Source organism: Cynara cardunculus (assembly GCF_001531365.2).
Source record: "Cynara cardunculus var. scolymus isolate 2C chromosome LG 14, CcrdV1, whole genome shotgun sequence".
Lineage (NCBI taxonomy): Eukaryota > Viridiplantae > Streptophyta > Magnoliopsida > Asterales > Asteraceae > Cynara > Cynara cardunculus.
In genome coordinates, this window is record NC_037541.1 from 6,486,538 (window position 1) to 6,495,416 (window position 8,879).

The window sequence follows — 8,879 nt, forward strand, 5'->3', positions numbered from 1 at the left end:
GTAACCCCTGTAACCCAAGCCGTACCCCTAGCCAAAGTACCTCTACCCCATCTGATTCCTCATCAACCAACCCATCACCATCAACCGATGAATCCTTACTAATTCTAGGGCGCTCTTCATCACCTCTTCAACAACAACCCTCAACCACACCAACTCCCATGCAACCAGAAGCACCAATTCCCTTCACTTCATCACCAACACCACCCCCATCACCAACACAACCAGAACCTACCATCACCAACACAACCAGAACCTACCATCACCAACACAACCAGAACCTACCATTATCCAATCAGAAATTAGCCAACCAGAACCCTCACTTCCCTAACCAGAACCTTCAGTTCCCTAAACAGAACCATCACCCAACCAACCAGAACCACCCGCAACCCAACCAATACACCAACAGTGCTTGCGGATATTCCCTTTTCTTCAAGGCAGTCTCCATCGATTGATAGAGTACAGGAAGTCATTGCACAGATGGAGACCTTAAGAAGAAGTCCAAAAGTGCCACCAAGAGAACCCATCATGATGGAGAACATCCATCAGTACCTCTATCACGATTGCGACGAGCATATAGTCCTTAATCCCCCAAACCTGTGTCCAGAATCAATGGACTTAATCAGGCACAGGTTCGTGAGGTAGATGACTCAACCTCCACAGGTCGTCTTCTCAAACGATGGAATAAAGACGGTCCATGACATCAAGCTATGGACTTCTGCAAACAAAACCATCAAGTACATCGAGTACACCATGGAACATGCTCATAGGATGATCTGCGTCTTCAATGACAAAGATCTTATAAATCTCAATCCATGGGACTTGATGGACTTCTATGGTCATACCACTCAACGTTAGGATCATGGGATAAGGTATGGGATGGCGCAACGAGCGATTGTAGAGACGATGGGAACTCTAGTAAAGTTCAGAGCAAAGAATGACTTTCAAATTGCGCTACAGCTGGGCATCGAAAGACTCTCCTGTACGGTTCCAAAAGAAGACTTTCCTGGACTACAGGAGAAGCTCTCTTCATCAGTATTGACTCAACCAGAAATGGGCTTAGTCTTCAAGAATGAGTTCAGAACCAAGAAATTCTTCAGACTAACTGAGGCCTTCAAGTATTCGACAAATACGCTTGAATGGTTTCAGAAAGTTATTCAAGAGAGACTAGGCAAAGACTACGTGCCAAGAAGAGAGGGACAAGAGGTGATTCATGGGCTCTCCACAACCATACGTTACAGAAGACTGATTATGCGATTTTGGAGAATATTCAATGGAGACCATGATTACGATGTAATTTTCTTTTCCCTTACTTTTACTTTCGTATTGTATGAAACGATCCATTTTCAGTAAATGAAATTTTCTGACAAAAAGGATGTTTCTACTAGCTTAGCCTTGTGTACATAGCTATTCATTTATCTTTCATAGATAGCTTTTGTTTATTTTTAATTACTTAGGGGAAGATTGTTAAACCCCATAATTCCTATTTATAAAAGTAATGAAAAATGCACAAGTATGGAAGTCTAGAGACCCGATGGAAGACAATGCTGAAAAGATCCTAAGTGCTAAAGACAAACCAGAGATGCTATGAAAAATCCATAGGTGTTATGAAGACCTGAAGCACTTAACCTGATAATCATCTACTTGTGAAGAAGTTCATTAGGTTGATGAACTAGCATCTCCGTTACCCCTCTGATTTACAGCAACTAGATGAATCATCAAGTGTCAGTTCAATCAGATATACTCTAGTCAAGCAGATATATGAAGAATCCTGATTGAACATCCTACCTAGAGACAGTGGGAGATGACCCATCGACAACTGAAATTCTGTTACGCTAGGTAGTTAAAGATAACTTCCATATTTCTAGATAAACATCTCTTTCTTGTTTATCTTATAGATATCATTTACTAGATTATTATCTCTTAGACTAGATTGCTAGTATAAGTAGCTTTCATATGTCTTGTAGATAAAGTAATCCTTCTCAATATCATTATTATAGTGAAATTTCTTGAAAGCTTTATACCTTCATGAATATCATTGAAGCTGTTCTTCACTTTCTTCATAGATACGATAGATTTAGGTTCTCAAACGTAAATCTTTGTGTTATATTGAGAGATTTGGGATCAACACGAACTATTCAACAAGGTGTCTGATATGTGTTGAGAATTTAACACATAAAGCACTTGTTTTACGTCTGTTTAGTTAGAATAATTTCATTTCATTCCCACATTGAGTCATTTTTATTTATTTCTTTATACATTTGTTATTATGAAGCTAAATATTGTGGTTGACTTGTTGGTACTCTTGGATGAAGCTAATATAGAATTTTTTTGTGAAAACAGCAGGATGCTACAATATTGATGCAGCGTCGATCTGATTCATGTACAGCTTTTTGGAGGGCTTAATGGTTAAGACGCTGACTTTTTGACTAGTGGAAGACAGTTGTAAAAGCTGAGTATTTAGTTAAAATCTGATGTTTAGACTTTGGTTAGGCTATTGTACCTTTTAGTTACTCTTTTGTTATTTTGTAACTAGCTTTTGGAAGCTTAGCCTCCAAGTCTTTTATTTTTGTCATTTAGTGACCCCTTTTGTGTATAAAAGGAAGGCTTAGGGTGCATTCATCTATGATCTATTAATCCATCTTTCATCCATTGTATTCCATTTCATTCGCTAGTATTGTAAACCCTCTCCAAGGGTGGTTTTTATTAATCTTTTGAAGTTCTTCATCTTTTCTTCTTTAATATTCTCATCTTTTATTTTACGTTCTTTATTTTACGTTCTTTTACGATTATTGTCATTTACATTCCGTCAATTAATTTCTGCAATTTACATTCTCATCATTTACATTCCCGTCATTTATTTTCTCATCATTTACATTCCTGTCATTTATTTTCCGTCATTTATTTTTTACTTTCCGTTATGAGTAGCTAAGCTTTTATAGCTTGGGTGTGAAACGGAAATGTGAGATTTTCAAACCAAACGAAAGTAGCTAAGTGTTTTCGTAAACGACGTTCCATTGTTTCATTCGAGTTTTTATAAAACCAAGCACACTTCTTGACGGGTTGATCACTTGAAAGTGTTAAAGTGCAATGGACTTAGAGATAAGCCATTAATAAGCACGTCAACTTGAATGACATAAGAGGTAGACTTGAGAAAGTTGCCGACAAGGAGACTTGTCATTTGTGTTTTTCAAACTTAGCTCCCGACGGGTTGTTCTCTCTTCAAAAGTGTCAAAGTGTGATAGATTCAGAGATGAACTATCAAGAACATGCCAACTCGAATGATATGGGAATCGACTCGAGAGAGTGATTTTTAACAAATAAATTTGTTTATCCATATATTTTGAAAACACTATCGTGTCACTATCCCCGGTCCGGACACCACATAGAGATATGGGTGGAAAGCTATAAGATAGTGCAATGGTGAAGTCCGAGAGGAATGCCTTCAAAATAGATGGTGGAACTTAGTTTCGAAACATTGCTTGCTGTAGCATTCTTATATCATTGGCTGCTGGAATTTGTGTTTGGGTCTCACCTTAAGTCTTACACCCTTGCTTCTTTTATATATTTTGTATTCTGTTTTGAATCACCTTAAAATCAAACAAAAGTCTTCAAAATCGTCATATGAAATCATCTCTTTCATTGGACTCTAATTTAACTTTGGCTACAATCTCCGTGGACGATAATCCGGTACATGTACCACTTTATTACTTGGAAAGACGACGGTGGGCCGTATTGTATACTTGCTTTGTGGCCCAATTTTATTAAGTCTAAAGGTGTGAAATATAACCGACCAGTGTCCGAGATCGTCGAGGTTCCTCCTCTACCACAGAAGCCCTCTCAAAGAAAGAACCTTTCTAATCCTGAAGATGGTGCATCCGATAAGAACAAGCATGAAAAAAAATTATCAGTGGATGAACTCTTCAAAGATAGAAAGAAGCCAGATATCTTAATGTTGAATTTGTCACCGTCTAAGAAAGGTCTTTATACACTCAACACATTGCATGTAAAACCTGAATATGGACTTATGTTTATTGACTATGATGGTCAATAAAGGTTTCAACGAGTATTTGAGCTCCATCTCTGCCCAATAGATCACCTTGCATATCTTCGAACTTGGTTGAACGAGGACATCTATGGAGAGATGATGGACCGCAAGATTCAAAAGAAAATACTCGGAAGAAAGATTCAAGGAGAAAATGTACCTGACTACATCAGCTTTGAGAATCTAGATTAGAAAAACTTTTAGTCTTGTAAATCTTGTATTTTTTTTGTCTTTTCTTTCAGTGTATAGCTTTTATTTTTTAAGCCTACCAAAACCGATTGTAATCAGTTGTAATATTTTCTCTTATAAAGTATTTCAATAAAATGACCAGTTCACTGAAAAGATCCCTAAAAAGAGTAAATGAGACAAGTACTTATGATTTCTATTTATTTCTTACATTCGCTGACACCTTTCTAGTCAGTAAATATGCTCTTAGTATCCAATTATTAATATTATGTAAGTTTCTTCTTTTCTTGTAATCCTTTACGATTAAAGTAAATTTCGATAGTAAACTGTATCACTGAAAAAGATCCCAAAACAGTTAAAAATGACAAGTATTTTACTAGTACCTTTTCCTTAAAAATGACAAAATGTTAGTGTTAGTAGGTTCTACAATTATTCATAAACCCTTAATCACAACCCGAATGACTTGAGCAATGGTACAACATACTCAACCTGAATCACAACTCATCTCAAATATATTGAATCAAAGAAACCCTTAAAAGCATATGGGTTAATGCAGATCCAGAGCTCCGAAATGTCAACCTTTAAAATAAGCAGCTAGGTCAAACCCTAGTTGTAAAATGGAGAAGCCAAAGGAAGACCTTTATACAAGTATAAAAACGTGTGGAAAGGTGTCGGTGCGACCGGAGGAGAGACGGTGAGAAATGGCGGAGGCGGGGAAGAATGTAGTTGGGGCAATTGAGGTGATTAGGAAAAATCAATCGTGAATTACGAAAATCTGAGGTTTACATTTAAAATTTGAAATGATAAGAGAGTTTTTGATGGTTAGATGAAAATCATGGGAACATAAAAAGGGTCAAAATTTGATAGGGGTTAGATGGTTTAAATGAAGAGGCAATTAAGCAAAGCAAAGCAACAACCAATTATCCTTTTCGTTTTCAAGTTTCAGTAGTCTACTTCATTCATTTACATCATCAACCACTCATTCCATGCAAAATGCCTCCTTCATTTACATCATCAACTATATATACAGATATATATTCCTTCCAAAAAAGACAGAACATCATAATCATCATCAGGCTATCCAAATTAGATAACAAAATGAGGCATCAAACATGCTGTAATTGTGTTCAGACTACAGAAAATGGTGATCATGCACTTGAGTGTTCTTCAATATTTGACTCCCTCTCAAACCAGTAACTCTCACTTCGTCGTTCGAGTGTCCATCTATAAACACATTGTGATCTGCACCCATTCAAATTTAATTATCAATAATGAATTATTATTATCATCAACTACTATATATCTTGTTCGTTGACATCCATACCTATGTGCACCCAAACAACTTGACCATTTTCAATAATATACAACTATCTACAATCAATCCTAGGGCCTCATTCGTCATATTACAGCACAAAGATAAATCCAAACTTTTTTCGCAAGTGATAAAGCAGTGTGGTGCCCAACTTGAAAAACAATAAACAAACCAACCAACCAACCAACCCACTTATATATCTATATATAACCCATACAAAGATGATGAACAACCGAAACAGGTTAATGTAATGGTTGTTAAAAGAAGGTAACCTCATCAACATGATTAAGCGACAGTTCCTTCAAAGATTCTCCACAGGCTTTCAACGTATGCAGCTACAGCTTCATCACTATCACATTATTGGATAATTATCAGCTATCTTATAAACCGAAACCATGCATGGTAATAGAAGAAAAACAATCAAATAAACACACAGTTACAATGTACCATATTCAATTGTGTGATTGTAGAATAATAAATCCAACCACCTCAATCTGATCAAAACAGAAGCTGATATAGAGCAACACCTGTTGAAACCAGAACATAATCATGTAGGAACATCTAAAGCACATACACTATCCTAGAATAATAAAAGTGAATCGATGATTAGCAAAATTAAATTACCTGGGTCGACCGTGAAATGATGAGAATCGGTAGAGAAAGCATAAAGATTCATGCCCATCATTATGATCAAGTTTAATTCACTATAGGCAAGCACTTCTAACAATGATATAAACCGAAAAATTCTAACAATGATATAAAACCATAAATTCAAGAATATAACTCAAATGATATATTAGTATAAAAAATAAACAAAAGACATCAGAACCATGGAAACCATTTACCCATTATCCTAAATCTGAGAATTAACTCAAACTACCGATCAATCTTTATTCTATTTATATTCAAAGCAAAATTATAATCAACTTATACTTGGCACAACAACAGACGTTAAGCAATGCATCAAACAAACATAAATCCTTCTTCGAGGAATCTCTCTTCGACGTATTATCAAACATGTAGAAGAAATAATAATAATAAAGAAGAAGCATAAACGATCATAAAGTAGATACCTTTATACATACTCTTGCAATTGAAGAAACAAAGCACAAATGATGATGGAAATGGCAATGTCCCACCAGTAACCATATATTAATTGAAAATATATTAAATCTTTCAATATCCTGAGCTCAATCTCAATCTCCTGTCAAAACTCACAAATGATGAAACAACATTTAAATTGAAGTTTGACCCATAAAAGAACATGTGAAAAAGATATATGTGCAGAAAGATCCATTGAACTGGGACTTCTAATGATACTAATTGGGAAAAAATACTCCAAAACGCTGCAAAATTGAACTAACAAACCCAACGTCGAAGAAAGAAACCTAGGTTACAAAATCAAAAAAAGTCTGCAAAATCGAAAAAAGAAACCCATACCTCAAATCGATAGCCAAATCGATACCTCAAATTGATAGGAAGAGTACAAATCGAGAAACTACACAAAACGACACAAAATTTAAAGTTAACAAGATTATGAATCGATAAAAAAACTACACAAAACCATCAATTGAAGATTTATCTGAATCAAGAGTATCAAGAAAGATCATGAAGCGATATACGATGAATCGAGAGTATGGAGCGACATAGGAAGACTGAGAGCGATTCGCACCACTAAAAAACCCTGAATCGATAGAATGAAGCGTCGTTTTGGAGGCCTCAATCGTCTTCTTGGGCCTTCTTGGAAATCCTATGGAAGCATGAACTTGTAGAAGGGGCTGCCAAACTGATGTGTAAAAGGTTTATGTAGTATAGAGTAGTTGTACCTTAAGATTTTAAACTTGTATTTAAGACTTTTATGAAATTTGATTTATAAGGTAGTATAGATATAGATTAAAGTTGTGCAAAACTTAAACTTAGGAAGTTTCTAGTTCTTTCATACTCCCCCAAATCACAATAACATGAAGTAGCAGGCTCAAATTTCCCAATGGACTCAAACATCGTCGCTGTTTCTCTAAGATAACTTGAAGCAACTTCAAAATTCATTCCCCGTATTTGTTCAGCAGATGTTCTGAGACCCGAAGCCTTGGCCAATTTCTTCCACATCCTGTCTCCAGCTCTTTCAGAGCACATTGTTGCCATCCCAAAATTGTTCTCAAATTAAAGCTGAAAAACATATAAAGGTTGTGAATAACAAACAAGATGACATACTTAATAGCAGCATGTTTCAACCAGTTAAAATAACAGTAAGAGATTAGATTTAACCTTTTTACCACGCTCTCACCACTCTTGAGGGCTGCTTGCAACCCGCATGGCCTGTGCCACTGAATCATCAGGCTTCTTTAACTGGACCGATTGAGATGGATGATTATATAGAAGTGATAAATTAGGGTTTCAAGGAAGAATACTCGCAAATAAAAGCAATTCGATTTGAAGTCCTTCGCGGAGACTCCTATTGAATCTGGTATAAGGTCTTTGGAACAATAGGAAGGCTATCTAAGATTAATAGATAGGGATTGCGAATTTAAAATTTAAAGATCAAATTATGAATGATGAGGGATTATGAATCGTTGTCTTGGGGTTGGAGAAGGAGGAGAGGCAGAGATGGGGAAAGAGGGATTATGAATCGTTGTCTTAGGGTTGGGGAAGGAGGAGAGGCGGAGATGGGGAAGGAGGGATTATGAATCTGGTATAAGGGATTATGAATCGTTGTCTTGGGGTTGAGGAAGGAGGAGAGGCGGAGATAAACTCCTTGGAAATAGAAACCTCGTAAATAAAAACTATGCATTGAAAAATTGTACTTCAGGTTTATAAAGATGTAATTAAGAGATTTTTTAAGATTTTATGCATTAAAATATTGTACATCATGTATTACAAGTTGTTTTTAAGACTTTAAGACTTTATGCATAAAAAGATAGTAATTTATGCATTGAAGGTTGTTTTTAAGACTTTTCTCAAATTTGATTTATAAGGTAGTATAGATATTAGATTTATCTTGTCCTTTTACATACAAAGGACAATCTCATACCTCTCAAAGTAAATTACTGTATAGAGTATGTTATCTCCAAGGGTGCTTACCTACTTTGTGAAAGACTATTGTTCCTATACAGCTAAAACCTGTATATCCACAACAAAGGACAAGCTCACCTCTAGAAGCTTGCCACATGATTTGTACCTTATGAATTGCATTTAATGCAATGGGTATAAATAGCTGAGAAGTTCTTTCTTCTCAGTAATCTTCCCATCTTTATCCAAGCCAAGCTTCCTAGCCTTAAATATTATATTACCCAAGAAGATACTTTTCTTCTCTCAACCACTCTAACTAGTGAAGAGCACAAG